The following is a 19,298-nucleotide window of genomic DNA, read 5'->3' as shown; positions in this document are numbered from 1 at the left end:
TTATGCATACCAGCAGAAACATTCAAGTTGGCAAATTGATGGTAGCTGATAGACATGGTTATTTCAGATTATAGAACAAAATTTTACAGGACTTATTTTTATCTGTTCAATCTTGAGTAATTTTTATAAAGCATTCCAGAATTTGTTGTCTTAAGTAGGTTATGAGCAACTTGGGCTTGAAGCTTAGCATGGAAGTAGTTCTTGTTAAAGAAGGACATTTATTTATTTATTTATTTATTTATTTATTTAATACATTTGGGTCCCATCCTTCTCACCCCGGAAAGGGGGAGGGCTCAAGGCAGCTTCAGAATCTGCGATCATTAGATGCCAAAACAACAATTATAAAAAGAAATTGCAATTAAAATACATAATTAAAACATCAATTATAAAACATCATTTTAAACAATCACATACAGGTTCCCTCAAGAGTGAAAGGTTCTTGAGTTTTGAGGGTTTAAAAGTCTGATGGAATTTGTACAGTAGATCCTATTTTTGTTAGTCTGATAGTTGAAAGAACTGCTTCCCTCAGTTGGTTAGTACTTCTGTCTTAACATCACAAAATTCTCTACATATTTTTCAAGAAACACAGTTAAGATTGTGTTCCTCCACTAGAGGACAGACAATATTATTTTTATAAGTTTCTTCCACATCAAAACTCTTCATTTGTCATTATTTCGCTTTATTTATTTTATGTATTTCTGTTTTACCCTCCAGAAGCTCTCAAAACAATGAATAAACAAAAACCACTTTAAAATTTGCCATAAAAATGTTTTAAAACACATCAAATACTATTTAAAAACTCTTAAAAGTAGTCTAAACACATTTCTGAATCTAGTTCTCAAACAGCAGTTTCAAAGACTGAATGCCATGCAAAACAGCACAGTTCTGGTGTTGTTTTTTTACTACCTCCCTGAAGCTTAAAAGAGATGGGCCATGCTTAACTTAGAAATTCCATAGTTAAGGCATTACATTACAAGAAAGCCCTGTTACATATACCTACCAGTGCAACTTCACAAAGTGCTGGGGGACACCCAACAGAATCTACCCTGAAGATCTCAACATTTCTGTCAGGTTCGTATGGGAGGAGGCAGTGTTTCAAATGTCCCACCCCAAAGTCATCTAGGGCTTTATAAGTCAACACTATCATCTTAAATTGAGCTCAGAAGCAAATTGGAAGCCAGTGCAAGTTTTGCAAGACCGGGTTAAATAACGTCTGAGATGCAAACCTGATACCAAACTAGCTGTTGCGTTTTGCACTGCCTGAATATTCTGAACACATTTAAAGCACAATATAGTAATCTAACCATGAAGTAAATAAATCATGAACCAGTGTGGTCAAGTCTGCTCTTTCCAAAAAGGACGCAAGTCAAAATGAATTTGAGCAATTTTCTCCACTAAGTATTTAGCAAATTTGTCAAAGTGTTTTTCTGAGGGGTCCTCCTCAGCAGTCTGCAGTCTAGATGTAATAAACTACCTGGAACAGCTATGTTAAACAAGATAGAGTGGCTATAATACAGGCAGCAAAAATAATTTATTTGCTACCCTGACTACTGAAACATGATGCTGTTTGTGGATGTGTCTTAAACTGAAGCTGAGTGCTTTGATGCAATATTTGAACTGCTAAATGCAAATTTAAGAGTTCAAAGTTATATGCATATATGTAAGTGGACATTTATGAAATCAAGAATTGTGATGTGTTTAGGAGGGATAAATCTTGTGGAGGGGCATATTTTAAAATTTGCAAAAGTCAAAGCCCACCTTTTTGTGATTTTTTAATTCTTATATCAGATACTATTTGATACAAGGGTTTTTTTGTCTGTGTAAAGTGTTTTCCATAATAAATATAGAATTTGCCTTTGGAATTATAGAGATCGAGCTAAAACAATTCAAAATGTCCTTCTTAAGATCTTGGTCCTCTTCTCTCTCTCTCCCCCCCCCCTTTTTGGGTGTAAGCTTAAACTGTGATAGTTGATTCCCCCTCCCCCGCCCATGTAAGTTAATATTGGATTGTACAGAAAAGAGTATTAACAACCTTTCAGATGTGCCCTGCCCTATTAGCAAGGATACCATGATTCAAAAATGAATTTGTCAAGAATTTTATGGCTCTATGATCTATTGTACAATATTAATCCTGCTGCGGTGTTATTAAGTCATTTTTCATCTTCCCTCAAATTAATGTTGACGTTCTATTACTGGAATTGTTCTTGTCCCCAGATTAAAACAAAAAGGGGAAAAAATCTCCCTGCTAAAATATTAAAATTAATTGTAGCATAAGCAGGACCTTACTTGAAGTAGAATCTTCCTAGAAATACTGCAATTAAATATATTTCTGTACTTTGTACTGTTTTCTTACATGAAAAAGTTGCTGTCTCACGCTATCAAGGGCCTGAGAAGCTGCAAATGTGAAATACAGCGTACAAATGTTTGGGTTAAAAGATTTGTTATATTATCAGTGAGTAAATCTAACTATAAATACATTCATTGAAGGATGTATTTACATATAGAATAACTTCAATTTACATGCCACAGTGTCCCTATCTTTGCCTTCAAGTTGTGTTAATGGAAAAAATCATACCATTCTGTAATTAGAGGGTTTGGGAGAGTGTCTTTATCTTGGTCTGTAGTTTATTTGTAGTAATTTTGATAATTCAGAATACTATAAATATTGCCATTGTTATGTAGCCTTCAGTTGTGCTTAGTTTCAGCCATAAGATGAAGCGGTTACTTTATTCTTAGCTCAAGAAGGGAGAACAGAATGTCGGTGAACAGCAAAAGAGATTTAAAAATGGACTTAAAGCTACCCTTAAAAAATGTGGAATAAGCACCAAGAACTGGGAAACCTTGGCCCTCAAGCATTCTAACTGGAGGTCAGCTGTTACCAATGATGCCATCAATTTCAAAGAGGGGCGAATTGAGGATAAAAAGGAGAAACATGCTGAGAGAAAGGCGCAACAAGCAAACTCTTGTCATGACTTCCTTTCATCTGAAAATCTATGTCCTCATTGTGAAACACCATGTAGATCTGGAATAGGTCTTAACAGTCACACACCCACCACCAAGATTATTTCCTTGGAAGACAATCATATTCAGCCACAAAGGATCGCCTTTAGCAAGGGTTCTCAAACTGCTCTGCCATGGGTGATTGTGAGGGGCTCCACGGTACCATGCTGCTATCTCCTCCTCTTTTCTCCTCATGAGAAATGCAGGGAAATTAAAGTTTTGAGCTGCCAAAACAGCAGCAGTGGCAACATGCTACCGGGGCCCAGCTCCTTTCTTCCCTGCCTCCTTCATTGCCCAGACTCTTTTCCCCATCACCCAGACCCTCCCTGCTTTCTTTGCTTCCAAAACCCTATTTCCCTTCCACCGTTCAGGGGGTGCTTTGGTTGTGTTCTTTCTGCCTGGCAGAAGGGGGTTGGACTGGATGGCCTCTGAGGTTGCTGCTGCTGCTGCTGTTGTTGTTATAAAGGTTGGGTGGCCATCTGTTGGGAGTGCTTTGATTGTGCTTTTCCTGCATGGCAGAGGGGAGTTGGATTGGATAACCCTGGGGGTCTTTCACTAAAATACTGTTAAGTTTATGTTGGTTAAAATTGTGCTTCATTTTAAATATTGTATTGTTCTTTCTTTCCCTTTTTTGCACTGCGTGAATTAGTTCACACAAACACTCTTCATCCATCTGCTACTGGCCCAGCCCATGCCTGATATATACAGTATATATAATATAATATATAATATAGACATTTCTTGGAGGTCTGTGACAAACTTGCTTCAAAAAGGGCTCTACAACTGAAAAGGTTTTGAGAACCCCTAGCCTATAGTATAGTAGTATGGCAGTTGTTGTGAACCCTGCCTCTGGAGTTTCTGGCATCCAGAAACTTCTTTATGATCCATATGTTCTATGCAAAACATACCCTTCTGCCATATTGCAGATTGCTTTCAAAACCCTTCTCAAGGTCCAAACAAATATAACTGGTAGCAGGAAACATTAATGTTTCCTACAAAAACACAATGTTTGGACAATATTGGACAAAATAACTTATACCATTTCTTTAGAGCCTGCTCTGCATGAAAATAGTATTGTTCCTGCCATAGTGTGTGCATATTGTCAGTGGTCAATGTATAGTTTGGATACATCTCTAGGTACTCTTAATGGAACTGAAGGAAGAGCAGAAGGTGAGTGGAACAGTAGCCCCAAACTTGTTGACATTAATCTGGACAGTGTATTACTGCGTACCACAAGCCACTGAAAATAGGGTAAGTCAAATGGCCACAGATCAGATGACAGAGCACACATTGAGTTCTTCCAGTATTGGTTAGCTGGTGAAAATGTTCTAAGTGTTAGTGTGAAATTTTACAAGTTAATATACGATTATTTATTTTGGGGTAGAACTTAGTACAGTATCTTGAATACATCTTTTAACATCTTGAGCAGATTCATCAACCGACTGACACTGAAATCTTGTATCTTTTCAAGAACAGATTTTCTGTTGAATGGGTTTTATTTTGTGAAAAATTCTTAGTGTCTGTTCTGTATCGTTAACAAAACTTAATACATTAGTCTTTTACGTTTTAATTGGTTAAATCTGCACTTAGATATGAAACAGAAAAAATGCAAGAACAATTTTTAAATACTAGGTAAGTCAGCATTTAAAGATTTTTTTTAAAAAAACAAAAACAACATAAATGTATCAGTTTATAAAAATGTATGTGGCTTCAAGTCCCAGAGCAATAATAAATTAAAGATTGGTAATGACATAAATTTGAAGGAAATAATTTTTTATAAAACCATCCTGATCTTGTATTTGAATCTAAATGTTTCAAGGGGATATGTGAATCACTGGGTTGCTGTGGGTTTTTTGGGGCTATATGGCCATGTTCCTGTGAAGAGGATGCCACTGGAACATGGCCATATGGCCCGAAAAACTTACAGCAATCCAGTGAGTCCAGCCATGAAAGCCTTCAACAATACTTTAAGTGTCAAAGGAAGCTCATTGAATTGTGTCCAAAAATAGGTTGGGAGCCAGTATAGCTGGATAAGCACCTAAAGTTTGTAGCCTCAGTACTATATTGTGAACAAATGTTTCAGATTTTTTTCATATTATAGTTAATATTTATTAAAAAATTAAAAGAATGCTCCCTCTAAGATTACATTAGCCCATTCATAGTTTTCATCACTACTTATAAACAATATTTTATATAATATTCTTAGTAACAAAAGGGGCATATCCTTTATAGTTTATTAATATAATATCCTGATACCTTGAGTTGTTTTTTAATTATGCCAGGAATAAAAATCACTCATGCTCATAGTATCAGAGTCACACAAATGGTTTGCAGTACTCAAGACTTCAACAAAGTTGGCATATATTCAAAAATGTCAGTATTTAGCTAGAATTACATTATTTCAGTCAGCCTTTCCTGCTATTATGAAGAAATGCAAAGGATAGGGGAATAACTTGCATGATGGAAATGTTTAAAATGCAGTTACTCCTGAAAGTTATGGGTTTTGTTGGCTCACTAGAGCAATACAGTGACCTGTTCTGCAGTTGTTTACAGCAGAGAGTTGAAAGAATTGCCAGTGGACCAAATATTATGTAGTGCCTGCCAGAGAATACCTATACAATTTAGTAAGTGGTGAAATCAAAAATCTTTATAAAAAGTGAAACTGCGCGTTTATTTATTTATTTGGAATGTATACTTATACTTCCTTATCAGCCAAAATGACTATTTTACAAGACAGGTTCCTTTTGAACTTAATTTGCTGCAGTCTGGTATCAGGAAAATGTGATGCATTGAACTAGAGAATAGATACGTATAGCATCTCTACTTGGCTGTGGATTATACTGCCACCTATCAGGGTGACTGTTTTCTCCTGGATGTACTTTTCCCCACTAAGCAGCTTTTCATGTCTTTGCAATTGGATCTTTGCTTCAAAAATGAGTGTTGTATACAGATCTGTCACTGCAGTATGCTAGAGCACGTATTAAAGAGAAGTCCCTATATCTAGAGTCAAAGGTTTCATTTTGATTGGATTCCTATGTGCTGCTATCAGTATTAAAAGTTCTGTAGAAAACTGAAGGACTATGATGTTCCCATCTCTTTTATCTCTATTTCTTATTCCTATTATGTTCAGGAATGTAAAAATATAGAAGGAAACTGCCTTAAGAAGGAGATTTTTTATTAATAATTAAATAATGTTTTTATTACACTAAGAGGAAGGAAATAAGTAGGCACTTTATTCTTACCTTTTCATATAGCCTCTCTTCTGTTGCCTTCCCATATTTACATGCGACAAATGTGATCTGCATTTTTAAAATACCATTCTGCTTCTTTCTGCTGTCTGTTATTTAAATTGATTGGGTCTTTTTTAAAAAAAACTTGTAATAGGGTTTCAGAGTTGTTTTGTTTCCTGGTCTAAGCCTTTAAATTTGTTCACCCTTGAAGAGCACTGAGCTATGTGCAGAATAAATATTTTGTGTCTCTGCCTATTACCTCCTCTCAGAAAAGGAAAACAAGTTTTGAATCCACAGCTGACATTATTGTCTGGATCTAAATTATTTTTTTAATGATGGTGGTATAGAAGATAGAAACTGAATTCTGTGAATAAAACAGAAGGTAACTAAAACTGATTAAAACAATTTGCATTTTTGTGATGTTGCCAGATTCTTTCACTTAGTTTCTCTTGTTCAGAAATATATTGATAGGACAAGGGTTAGCTTGGAACAGATTTCTGATCTGGCTTTCCTGTGTTTAATTAAGGTTAATAAATTGGATTGGAATATGAGATTGGATTCTCTTGTCTTTCTCGGGGGTGGATACCTTCACCTATGTTATCCTCATTCAGTACTACATCTAATCACTAATCTAACTGAATCATAAAACGAGCAGAATGATAGAGGAAAGAGGTTTAAGATATGTGCTAATACAATAATGACGATCTATATCATTGACTTAGGGAACATCTACACATTATAATCAAAGTAATTTGACATCACTTTAGTTGCCATGGCTTAGTGTTATGGAATCATGGGAATCATACTTCTCTATGGTCTTTATGTTTCTCTGCCAAATAGTGTTGGTGCCTAACCAAGCACAACTCACAGGATTCTATACCTTTGAGTCATAGCAGTTAAAGTGATGTCAAACTACATTAATTCTTTCAGCCCCCCTAGCCTGAAAGTGCTGCTGTTAAATGCCAGGTCATTAAATGGAAAAACAACTGCCACCCAGGTCTTGATTCTGGATGAGCATGCTGACCTGGTTTGTATCACAAAGAACTGGCTGGATGAGACTGGGTGTGTGTATGGGGGGGGGGGGGCGTAATCTTTCTTAGTTCTGTCCACCAGGATTCCCAGTGCAACAGCAGGTGAGGTCTGGGGGACGGGGAGGTGGAGTTGCAGTGATCTATTGTGATTCCATCCCCCTGACCAGGTTCCCCATTCCACAGTCAACAGTCTTCGAGTGTATTTACCTAAACTGGGTAACTGGGACAAAATAGGGATTTTGTTGGTGTACCTTCCACCCCGCTGTTCAATGTCCCCCTTCCTGAGGTAGCCATGGTGGTCTTGGAGTTGGTGTTGGAGTCTTAGCAGCAGATTGGAGAAGAAAATTAGTTGACTATATTGAAATGGCCAATATCTCCAATAGCATAAGGGGAGGAAACAGAAGAGTTTGCTAGAAAATGGGGACTGACCTTTATGTATTTAAAAAAGAAGACAAAATAGATGGGCGGATGATGTATAGTCATAAGAATGGTGAACTTATGTTCCATATATGTCTGTATAATTGTTTAACCTTTTATGTGCAATATAAATTTAAAAAGATGACAAATAGATTTTGAAATAGCCATACGGGGGATTTATTAGTGTAATGATAAGGACAGATTTTTGTTAGATACTAGTTCCATATGGCATGGCGTCAGAAGTCATGGATGGTGGTTCATGGGTGGGAATGGGTAAGTGGTGGGATTGGGGAAATTACTTGTTGAATTTTATTTATTTATTTATTTATTTTATTAGACTTGTATACCGCTACTCCCAGTTTGGCTCGGAGCGGTTTACAGAAACAGATTAAAACAATACACTTAGCTTTAAAATAACAATAAAAACAACAATAAAAACAGACATAGCCCCGGGTTTTTCACCCATCAAAAGCTTGTCGATTGTATGTTTCTTTTTTCATATATCACAATATTTTTTTTAAAAAAAGAGGGACGAGGAACTTCCTATATGACAGTAATTGTATAGATTCAGGGAGCATTGCCTAGTGAAGTTATGCACTTGACCTTAAGCAATGTGGTAGAACGTACACTCATGATCCGTCCTGAATTGGAGATATTCTATATATTAGTTATTGTCTAGTTAATAATATATGGTGGAAGAATTGGTAGGAGGGTTCCACAGGTTCTTGGAGCATATTAAATGTGTTCAAACTTGGTTTTGGGCAGAAATCTGCTTTTGGATTTGTAATTGTATGTGTGTTTTTAATAGAATTGTTTTGGTTCTGTCTTATGATGTTTAATATGTTTACTGTGTTTAACTTTGTGGTATGGTGTTTTTTTGACAATTGAATGTTTTTATGTTCATGTTGGTAACCTCCCTGAGTTCTCTCGAGGAGATGGAGCAGTATATAAATAATGTTTATATTATTATTATTATTATTATTATTATTATTATTATTATTATTATTATTTTATTCTATGACACAGCAAACAGGATAGATATGCTTGATTTCGTATCACAAAATCACAAGTCGAACACTTCCCAAGTGTCTAGGACTGTGTGATGTATTTTCGAATGATTCGTGCAGATCCCAGTAGAGTGGCCTTTTGCAGTTGGCAGATCGTAATTTTGTCAATGTCTATTGTTTCCAAATGCCGGCTGAGATCTTTTGGTACGGCACCCAATGTGCCCATCACCACTGGGACCACTATTATTATTATTATCATCATCATCATCCAGATAACACCGTGCTGGAAACAGCGAAAGGACAAACTCACATTTAATTCTGCCTTCTCTCTGCTGTTTTCTTTACTACTGGCCATAGCAATCTTCTGATAAGCTCTCTAAATTAAGAGTTACAGGTATTCTTTTGCAGTGGTTTGACTCCAGTTGTAGAAGTGAGTCCAGGAAATAGCTTTGGATAATGACTACTTAGTATCCTGGCAACTATGTTGTAGTATATCATGAGATACTTTCTTGTATTTGGTGGTATTTGGCACCTGTATGAAACCACTTTATACATTTGAATCAAGAAAGGTTGTTTACCTTTTGATATATTCGGTGCTTTTGTGTCTTAACATGTTGACCTAAAAACCACACAAAAAACAGATGAGATTTAACAACAATTGTGGGAGGTTCTTGCTTATGGGAATTTTGGACTTTGCTTTTTTGCATTTCCTCAAAAGAAGTGAATATGAGGTTTCTGGATTCATCACTGTCATTAGAGGCCCAAGTAACCTCAGTGGCAAAGAGTACCAACTATCACATCTGGCTGGTAAGTCAAGGATGATGTTCCTTGATCAGAGATAGCCAGCCCATATATTCTATGAATTATTAATCATGCCCTTAGATTACCACGATGTGCTTTATGACAGGACACCACTAGAGTGCCAGCTAGGATATGGTGACCAGGGTACACTGATACTGAAGCAACTGTGCATGCTGCCTATTAGTTACTGACTGAAATAGTTATGCTGCTTTCATATAAAATCCTGCATAATTTGGAGCCAGACAGCATAGTGGATAACTTTTCCTAGAACAGATCAGTGCAACAGCTATAGTTATCTCAGGCAGTCTTACCAGTGTTTCTGCAAACTGCAGATTTCCATCCTGAAGCAAGACTTCTCTGTCACAGCCCCATTTTTTCTTAATTCTGCCAATATTCAAAAGACATATATGTGCCTTTTTAATATATGTACCTGTTAGATATCACTTCACCTAGACTATTTCTAACTGACTTTGTTTCTCAATGTGAGAATTTTATTTTGAGCCTCCTTGTTTAAATTTTTTTACTTAGTACAGAGTTTTCCAAACTCTGTGTTGTGAAACGTTAGTGTATCAGTTGCAGTGTATAGGTGTATCACACAAATGTAATGAGAAACCTCAGAGTCTACGTGAAATAAAAAATAAATCATATATTTTCAAAAATATAAACAAAAGGTTTTCATGAGCTATATTGTGCCCCCATGTTTTCCGTTATTACAACTTATGTATGTGTCTGTATCTCTTATAAAGACAACCTGGCAAGATGGCACTACCTGGAGGAATCATCCACCTTGTGTGACTATGGAGCTGAACAAACAACTCCGCAAATTTATGCTTGCCCACAATGCCCTGCCTAATGTACGGAGGAAGAGTTGTTTAAAGCTACAGACAATGCGGTCACTGTTGCCCGCTTTTGGTCTAAAACTTTTTAGCTGTTTGTGATTCCTTTATTTTATTACTTTTGGACTTGTTTGTTATGACATAAAATAAATAAAATTTTGACATAAAATAAATAAAATCTTATAAAGGTGTTGGTTTAATCTCTGGTTTCCTAGGAAAACTGAATTACTGTGTCGTGGAGTGATACATGGCTAATTAGTATATGAATTAGTATACTAATATGAAATATTTGGAAATTTCTAACACAGTGTTTCATACTTTTAATGCTTCAGTTCTGTATTAGGGAGAAAATGTTCGAAATAAGCTCTGCCTGTATGATTTCACCAGTTTTTTATTATTTTTTTCTATTATTTTATTTTATACTAGCTGTACCCGGCCACGCGTTGTTGTGGCCAAGTATGGTGGTATGGGAAATAAAGTATTGAGGAATTGGTGGTAGTTAAGGTAAAGGGTAAAGGTTTTCCCCTGACATTAAGTTGAGTCATGTCTGACTTTGTGGGTTGGGGCTCATCTCCATTTCTAAGCCCAAGAGCTGACATTGTCCGTAGACTCCTCCAAGGTCATGTGGCCGGCATGACTGCATGGAGCGCCATTACCTTCCCGCCAGAGCAGTACCTATTCATCTACTCTCATTTGCACGTTTTTGAACTTTAGAGTTGGCAGAAGCTGGGGCTAACAGTGGGGGCTCTGTCCGCTCCCCCGATTCAAACCTGAATGAATGCTGTAATTAGGGGAAATGATTAGCATGTAATGGCCTTGCAGCTTTAAAGCCTGGCTGTTTCCTCCCTGAGTGAATTTTTTGTTGGGAGGTGTTAGCTGGCCCTGATTGTTTCGTGTCTAGAATTCCCTTGTTTTCAAAGTGATGTTGTTTGCGATATTTTATGTGCTTCTACTGTCTATGGCCCTCAGAAAACAGAGGATTTTCCAGACTTTGGTGATGGGAAGACTTTGTTGGGAGTTAGCTGGCCCTGTTTGTTTCCTGTGTGGAATTCCTCTGTTTTCAGAGTGTTGTTCTTTATTTAGTGTTCTGATTTTAGAGATTGTATTGTTCTGTTTTATGATACCACAGTAATTTTTATATATTCAGATTTTAGTGTTTTTGAATACTTGGAGCCAGATTGTATTCATTTTCACGGTTCACAGCAACACAACAACAACAACAACAACAATAATAATAATAATAATAATAATAATAATAATAATAATAATACAACAACTTTGGTAATACACACTGCTACACTCCGTTGTCAGCTTCCTTTCTGGAAGAATTCTTTCTTGGGAAGTGTTAGCTGGCCCTGATTGTTTCCTTTGTGGAATTCCCAATTTCCCTGCTTTCAGAGTGTTGGTCTTTATTAACTGTCCTGGTTTTAGAGATTATATTGTTCTGTATTATTCTACCACAGTAATTATTTCATATTACAGTAGAATCTCACTTATCCAACATTCACTTATCCAATGTTCTGTATTATCCAATGCAGTCTGCCTTTTAGTAGTCAATGTTTTTGTAGTCATTGTTTTAAATTCATTGTGATATTTTGGTGGTAAATTTGTAAATACAGTAATTACTACATAGCATTACTGCACATGGAACTACATTTTCTGTCAAATTTGTTGTATAACATGATGTTTTGGTGTTTAATTTGTATAATGATTACCTAATTTGATGTTTAATCGGCTTTTCCTGAATCCCTTCTTATTATCCAACATATTCACTTATCCAACAGGTTCTGCCGGCCTGTTTATGTTGGATAATTGAGACTCTACTGTATATTTATAATCTTATATTATCTGTTTAGAACTGGATTATATGAGGCCGCTTCTACACAGCTGGATAAAATGCACACTGAAGTGGATTATATGGCAGTGTGGAGTCAAGATAATCCAGTTCAAAGCAGATAATATAAGATTCTAAATGGGTTATATAGCTGTGTGGAAGGGCCTTGAGTCTACACTGCCATATAATCCAGTTAAAATCTGATAATCTGTATTTTATAGGCAGTGTGGAAGAGGCCTAAGTGAGGCCTAACTCTGCCTGTCCCCTGGGCCGAGTGGGTTGCTAGGAGACCAAGTGGGCAGAGCTTAGCCTTCTAAATGGCAGCAATTGGATAAAAACAATTATTTCTCTCAGGTTAGCACAATGATTGATGGCAGTGTTAGAATGCTAGATATGCACATATTGTTTACAATTGTTAGAATTTGCCTGTATGTATTCTGCGTATTCTGTCACTTTGAAAAAATTGAGAAAAGGTCTGCTTTCAGAATGTACAGCTCTTCCTGATTTGACAGCTGTAAGGAAAATCTCCCTGTACTGCAGCTAGTGGAGTAATAGTTGATCAACTGCATTGAATGTGACAGTGAATGAATGGAAAAGAGAAATGTGAGAGTAAAAAAGAGAAGGTGACAGCATCATAATACCAGAGACACTTGTGAGAGAATATTAGGTCTGTTGGTATATTGTGCTGTGTCAAGGGCACAGAAGAAGCTATTGACTCTTGTACACATTCTGTTAACTAGGTTTTTTTTGCATCATTTTAGAAACTTCGTGGTCAAAATTTAATTTGTTAGTTTGAAATGCCACTTGTTTTCTCTCAGATGTCAGATTAGTGTAAGGAAATGTATTTCTATTGTGTATTAACTCTGCAGTGTGAGTGGGTTTTTAAAAAGAAAAATCAACAATTTTAGGCCTGGCACCAGACATTTTACTGCTTGAGGCAAAGAAAAAGATTGTTTCCTTATGCCATTCATGTGCAGAAGCTATTTGGAATGGAATTTGAATGTTATTTCAGCACTTGCATAGTTTTGAGGATAGTGGACTAGTTTAGAAGGAAGAGGACAGTTTTGTAAGCTCTGTTCCCTGCAGTGCTTTGCCATCAGTGTCTAAGGCAGCTGCCTACTTTACCTAATATTAGGGTCAGACTCACTCAATTTTTATCCTTCCAAGGGGAGACTATTATGTTTGTGTGTGTGTGTAATGCACAATAAGTGTGCATGATAAGAGAAACACTGAAAGTTTTGCTCACATTGTGGGGTTATTTGATTTTTTTCCCCACAAGTAGAGATAATTGAGGGGGGTTAGAGCAGTTTACTTAGAGCTCTCCAATGTAGTTGCAGTGTTACCTACATCTTGTGGAGTCAAATGATAATTCATGACTTTTTACTACATAGAAGTCGGAGCCACCTTTTGAAAAATAGTCCAAGATTACTTATGATAAACTAAAAACAATGAAAGTAGGTAACATAAGCAACCAGCTTATAAAACCAACAGTTGAAACAGAAAATAATAGTATTCAGGATAGTTTGTTGAGACACACACACACTATTAGAAGACACAAAAGGTAGATGAGTACAGGATAGACTTTGGCTGGCACCTTAAAATGACAGAAATACTTGATGAATATGGTTGTGAAGGGAGTTTCATAGTGAAGATATATAATTATAAAATACAGCCAATGCATTCATTTTAGAGATTATCACTTTGATTTGTTTTTGCTAACTAAATGGAATTATTGATATTTTTCTTTGTATACCAGCAATACAGTACTTCAAGTTTCATAGATGCTCAATTATTAAACTTGATTATAAATGCGAGTTTTTGAGTTTGCATAGTTAATAAATTCTAAAACTAGTGTACATATTATTTAGTCAGTTTCCCTCTTTCTGGTGAAGGAGTAAATATGGGACTGCTAAAATGTGTTTCTATAAAACTAGAGATATGAAATCTTGTCTTCCAAATACCTTTTTGTCTGTTTTCTCAATCAAAAAGAAATTGATTATATGATATTTTACAACAATAAAATGTTTACAAGAATATGTATTGATACCTTACCTTTATACTCTCCCAAATGATTGACACCATACCTAGGACTTAGTCTTATAAAAGACCTTAATTTTTTTACACAATACAGTATTTGTCCAAGAAGTTCACTCTGACATTTTGTTAAGAATTTCTTTCAGGTAATGTGGTAGCAAGGTCTTGGGGTGATATAGCCTCTGACTCTTGTTTCGCACTTGCCTAAGATTCCTCTGTTTTGAAGGAAATTGGGACTGTTTTGAAATACATCAAATAAAGAAACAAACCAATACATAAATTGTAGAGAAGCTTGTTTAGATCTGGGCATCAGTATTTAGGAATCCATTAAAACAATAAAAATGAAAGGGTTGTTGTATGTCTTTCGGGCTGTGTGACCATGTTTCAGAAGTATTCTCTCCTGACGTTTCGCCCACATCTATGGCAGGCATCCTCAGAGGTTGTGAGGTATAGAAAAACTAAGCAAGGACTGTTTATATATATCTGTGGGAAGTCCAGGGTGAGGGAAAACTCTTGTCAGTTGGAAACCAGCTTAAATGTTCCAGTTAATCACGCTAATTTGCATTGAATGGCTGCATCTAGCCATTTTCTGCCTGGGGGCATTCTTTGTTAACTGCCCCTAGTTTCCATGTATCAGAGTGTTGCTTCTTATTTACTGTCCTGATTTTTGAGTTTTTTAATACTGGTAGCCAGATTTTGTTCATTTTCATGGTTTCCTCCTTTCTGTTGAAGTTGTCCACATGTTTGTGAATTTCAATGGCTTCTCTGTGTAGTCTGACATGATAGTTGTTGGAATGGTCAAGCATTTCTGTGTTCTCTGTGTTCTGTGTACTGATATTTGTTTGTTTTATCGGGCCAGGCCCCATGTAAGCCGCCCCGAGTCCCTTCGGGGAGATGGGGCGGGGTATAAAAATAAAGTTGTTGTTATTATTATTATTATTATTATTATTATTATTATTATTATTATTATTATTATTCTCAAATAATATACTGTGTCCAGGTTGGTTCATCAAGTGCTCTGCTATGGCTGATTTCTCTGGTTGAGTGAGTCTGCAGTGCCTTTCATGTTCTTTTACTCTTGTTTGGGCGCTGCGTTTGGTGGTCCCTATGTAGACTTGTCCACAGCTGCATGGTATCCGGTAGACTCCTGCAGAGGAGAGAGGATCCCTCTTGTCTTTCGCTGACCGTAGTATTTGTTGGATTTTCTTTGTGGGTCTGTAGATAGTTTGTAGGTTGTGCTTTTTCATCAGTTTGCCTATGCGGTCAGTGGTTCCCTTGATGTATGGTAAGAACACCTTTCCTCTGGGTGGATCTTTGTCTTGACTCTCATGGCTTGTTCTTGGCCTTGCAGCTCTTCTGATGTCTGTGGTGGAGTATCCATTGGCCTGTAGAGCCCAGTTTAGGTGGTTAAGTTCACCTTGGAGGAGGTGAGGTTCGCAGATTCTTTGTGCACGGTCTGTCAGGGCTTTGATTGTGCTCCTTTTTTGACTTGGGTGATGGTTGGAGTTTTTATGAAGGTATCTATCTGTGTGTGTAGGTTTTCTGTAAACTGTGTGGCCCAATTGTTGATTGGGTTTGCGGATGACCAGAACATCTAGAAATGGCAGTTTTCCTTCCTTTTCTTTTTCCATGGTGAATTGGATATTTGGGTGGATGCTGTTAAGGTGGTCCAGGAACTTGCTGAGTTCTTCCTCTCCATGGCTCCAAATTGTGAAGGTGTCATCTACGTATCTGAACCAAACAGTTGACTTTTTTGGTGCTGTTTCTAGGGCTTGTTTTTCAAAGTGTTCCATATAGAAATTTGCTACTACTGGGCTGAGAGGGCTCCCCATGGCCACTCTATCTTTCTGTTCATAGAATCCAGTGTCCCACTGAAAGTAGCTAGTGGTCAGGCAATGATGAAACAGGGCTGTGATGTCTTCTGGGAAGTTTTGTTTTATTAGTATGAGAGTGTCAGCTACTGGGACCTTGGTAAACAGGGACACCACATCGAAGCTGATCAGGATGTCCTTGGTGCTTAGCTTGAGTTTGCTGATCTTTTCTATGAAGTGTGTTGAGTCCTTGATATAGTGCGCAGTGAGCCCAATATGGGTTTGTAGCTGTGTAGCCAGAAATTTTGCCAGGTTGTAAGTCGGCGATCCAATGGCACTTACAATGGGTCTGAGTGGGATGGAGTCCTTGTGGATTTTTAGGAGTCCATAAAGCCTGGGTGGGAGGGCTTCTGATTTGCACAGCTGTTGGCGTATGTCAAAGTTAATGGAGGAGTTCTTGATTAGAGTGTTCGTTTTTCTGGTGATTTTGTTAGTAGGGTCTAAAAATGAAAGACAAAAAATAAGCTAAAATTTCTGATAGTGTTTGCCAGAAAAAGAAGCTGATTAGACAAGGTCTCAGAAAGCAAAATTAGTATTTAATAGGTTTTGCTTCTATTCCAGCCCACCCTTTAGCAGCCTTTTCAGAAAATGTGTGTTTTCTATCTATGCATGTATGACACTGTGGAGTTGGTGTGAGTTCATTATACTGTTGATGTATTTTTATTTCTATTTTCTCCTTCTATTTGCCATATACACTCGAGTTTAAACCTACCCCAAGGCACGTAATTTTACCACAAAAAACTGGGAAAACATATTGACTTGAGTATAAGACGAGGGTGGGAAATTCAGCAGCTACTGGCAAATTTCAAAAATAAATATAGATGCCAATAAAATTACATTAATTGAGGCATCAGTAGGTTAAATGTTTTTGAATATTTAAATAAACTTGTCATTTAAGATAAGTCTGTCCAACTCTGATTACGGTACTTCTTCATAGGTTGGGGAAAACTAGTGGCTTGTACTCCCATTTGTAAATGTAAGAAATTAAAAAATTAAAAGTAATTAAACCAGTAAATGTGTATTATTTTCTGTATAAACTATACTTTTGATTGTTTTCAAATACTAAAACGTTATAATTTTATGAGGGATTTGATGTATTGTATTTCTAAAATAACAAAGTAACAATAAAGTTTCTGTAAATTTTACATCTCTGTAAGTAATTAATTCATCTGTGAGTTGTATGTAAAAACATTTATAACATGCCTCATTGGTACAGTTGATGGATTCTGTGTTAGTCGGACAATGAAACTGCTCCAAGTTTTACTCCCAGTATTAAAGGGTTGTCCAAGCATTCAGCACCTTTTATAGTCCCTTTAAAATTCAGAATTACTTTTAGAACTCTGTTCAAGGGGAAGTCTGCAATAGCTACTGTGTACTTTTTTATTTGTAGTAAAAAAAAGGGGGGTCTTAATTAATATTACTAACCAAAATACATCTGGGCAGTTTTCTCTTTCAAAATATGCAGCTATTTTATGAGATTTTGGAACCCCTTGGTAATCCATAAGAAAATGCTAAAGATGGCAGCCATTAGACATTAGTTCTCCCTTGTATTATTCTATAATTTCACACAGAAATAGCTAATATCAGATTCATATTTCATAGCTTAAGTTTGGAATGCATCATGCCCTAGAGAAAGGTCAGCTTAATACTTTTGTATTGCGAATAGTAATTCATATTGTTTTTCCACTACCAAACAGTTTAACGGCCCAGCAGGTAATATTTAATAATGAAGAGTGCAAGTTAAATTGACCAGAAGCTATGTTTCTTCCCATTTTATAATAACAAGGGAGACTTTGAGAAATTTCATACTCATTTTGTTTGATTATTCTAATTGTTTCTTTTAAACTCAAAGTGTGAAACAGTTCCTACAGTTGAGAAATACCCTCTCTAAATGAATGTAAATCCAATTGTGAAGAGAAACATGATGCTGTTCAGGATACCTAGGCTGCCGTTTACAACCTGGATGAAATCTGGGGCATGGGGAAGCAAAGCATACAGTATATACATTCTAGAAGAATATAGGCTGCCTGTTTGCTACAGAGATTTCATGTATTTCAACATCCTGAATGCTTTTAAAACTTAGCATGTCAAGTGCATGTATCTTGATTTGAGGTGTTTGAAGGAAGCTGTTCTGTTTGATGACTATCCCTCATTTCTTTAGTAAATTTCATACTTCAAAATCCATAGGAGTGCTGGAAAACCTTTTTATAGTCAAGTTGATAACGTGCTACTCACATTAATTAGCCATAACACAGGGCAATAAAAAGGCACCAATTGTGATAATGGCCAGTAATGTACATAAGCACACTTTAGTATAAACCATGTCTACAGCAAAAGAGTCACATATGATCACTACAAAGGGGGAATTGGGTGGGAAATGTATTCTTCTCAGCTGTTAGAAGCCATCCCTGAGGTTTGTATGATCATCATCTGGGCCTTGAGTTAGTTTCAGAATTACCAATATAATCAATCTGCACAGTGAAATCGGTTGCTGCTATACCAGCTTGAAACTGACTTAAGTGGTCAGTATAGATCTGCCCTTAGACAACCTGAGTCTCTATTCCATTTTCAGGAACGAAGATTCGAAATACTTTTGAACACTAAGAAACCCCACATGAGAGCATCCGCTCCAAATACATTTTCACGTGCCAGCAACATTTAGATTATAATGGTAATGGAGAAGGAATACTGGATCTACTTATCTTGGTTGCTTTGTAAATTAAGATAGTTACATTACAATGGCCCCTCAGTATATGCTGAAGGTTGGTTGCATAACCACCTGTGCATATCTAAATTCATGGGTGCTAAAATCCCATTATGTACAATAACACAGTAAAATGTTGTCACTTAATAAAAATGGCCAGAGGGAGCCTGAAGACCCATGAAGGGGCAGGAAGGTAGAGCAGGGTATGCCTATACATCAGCATAGTGCCTGGTGCATGCCAAAATTAAGGTTTACTTTTTGGAAATTGTATGTATGTATGTCGTGGTTGGTTGTCTCAGGCTGAAGAACCTGTGGATGTGGAAAACCAACTTCATATTGTTTTAGCTGACTTGCAATATTTTAAGGCTGAGTCATTCACAATCTTGAAGGCTCAGTGTCATAGAAAGGGGAAACAGATTATTTGTGAAATAAATTTAAGATTTATAGGACCAAAAGCTATCAATAATTTTAATTTCAAATCTGTCGGGTATTAGATATTTGAGATCCGGTATCCTAGAAATCTTTTCAGATGG

General features: G+C 36.6%; 1 protein-coding gene across 1 annotated transcript in view; it reads left to right on the top strand.

Annotated features, from left to right (window-relative positions):
- The window catches only part of zfand3 (zinc finger AN1-type containing 3), a 192,324-nt gene that overhangs the window by 73,452 nt on the left and 99,574 nt on the right, over positions 1–19,298 (top strand).

Source organism: Anolis carolinensis, chromosome 1 (assembly GCF_035594765.1).
Source record: "Anolis carolinensis isolate JA03-04 chromosome 1, rAnoCar3.1.pri, whole genome shotgun sequence".
In the NCBI taxonomy this organism is placed as follows: Eukaryota; Metazoa; Chordata; class Lepidosauria; order Squamata; family Dactyloidae; genus Anolis; species Anolis carolinensis.
Note: the sequence above shows the minus strand (reverse complement) of the source record. Positions and strands in the feature narration are given on the sequence as shown.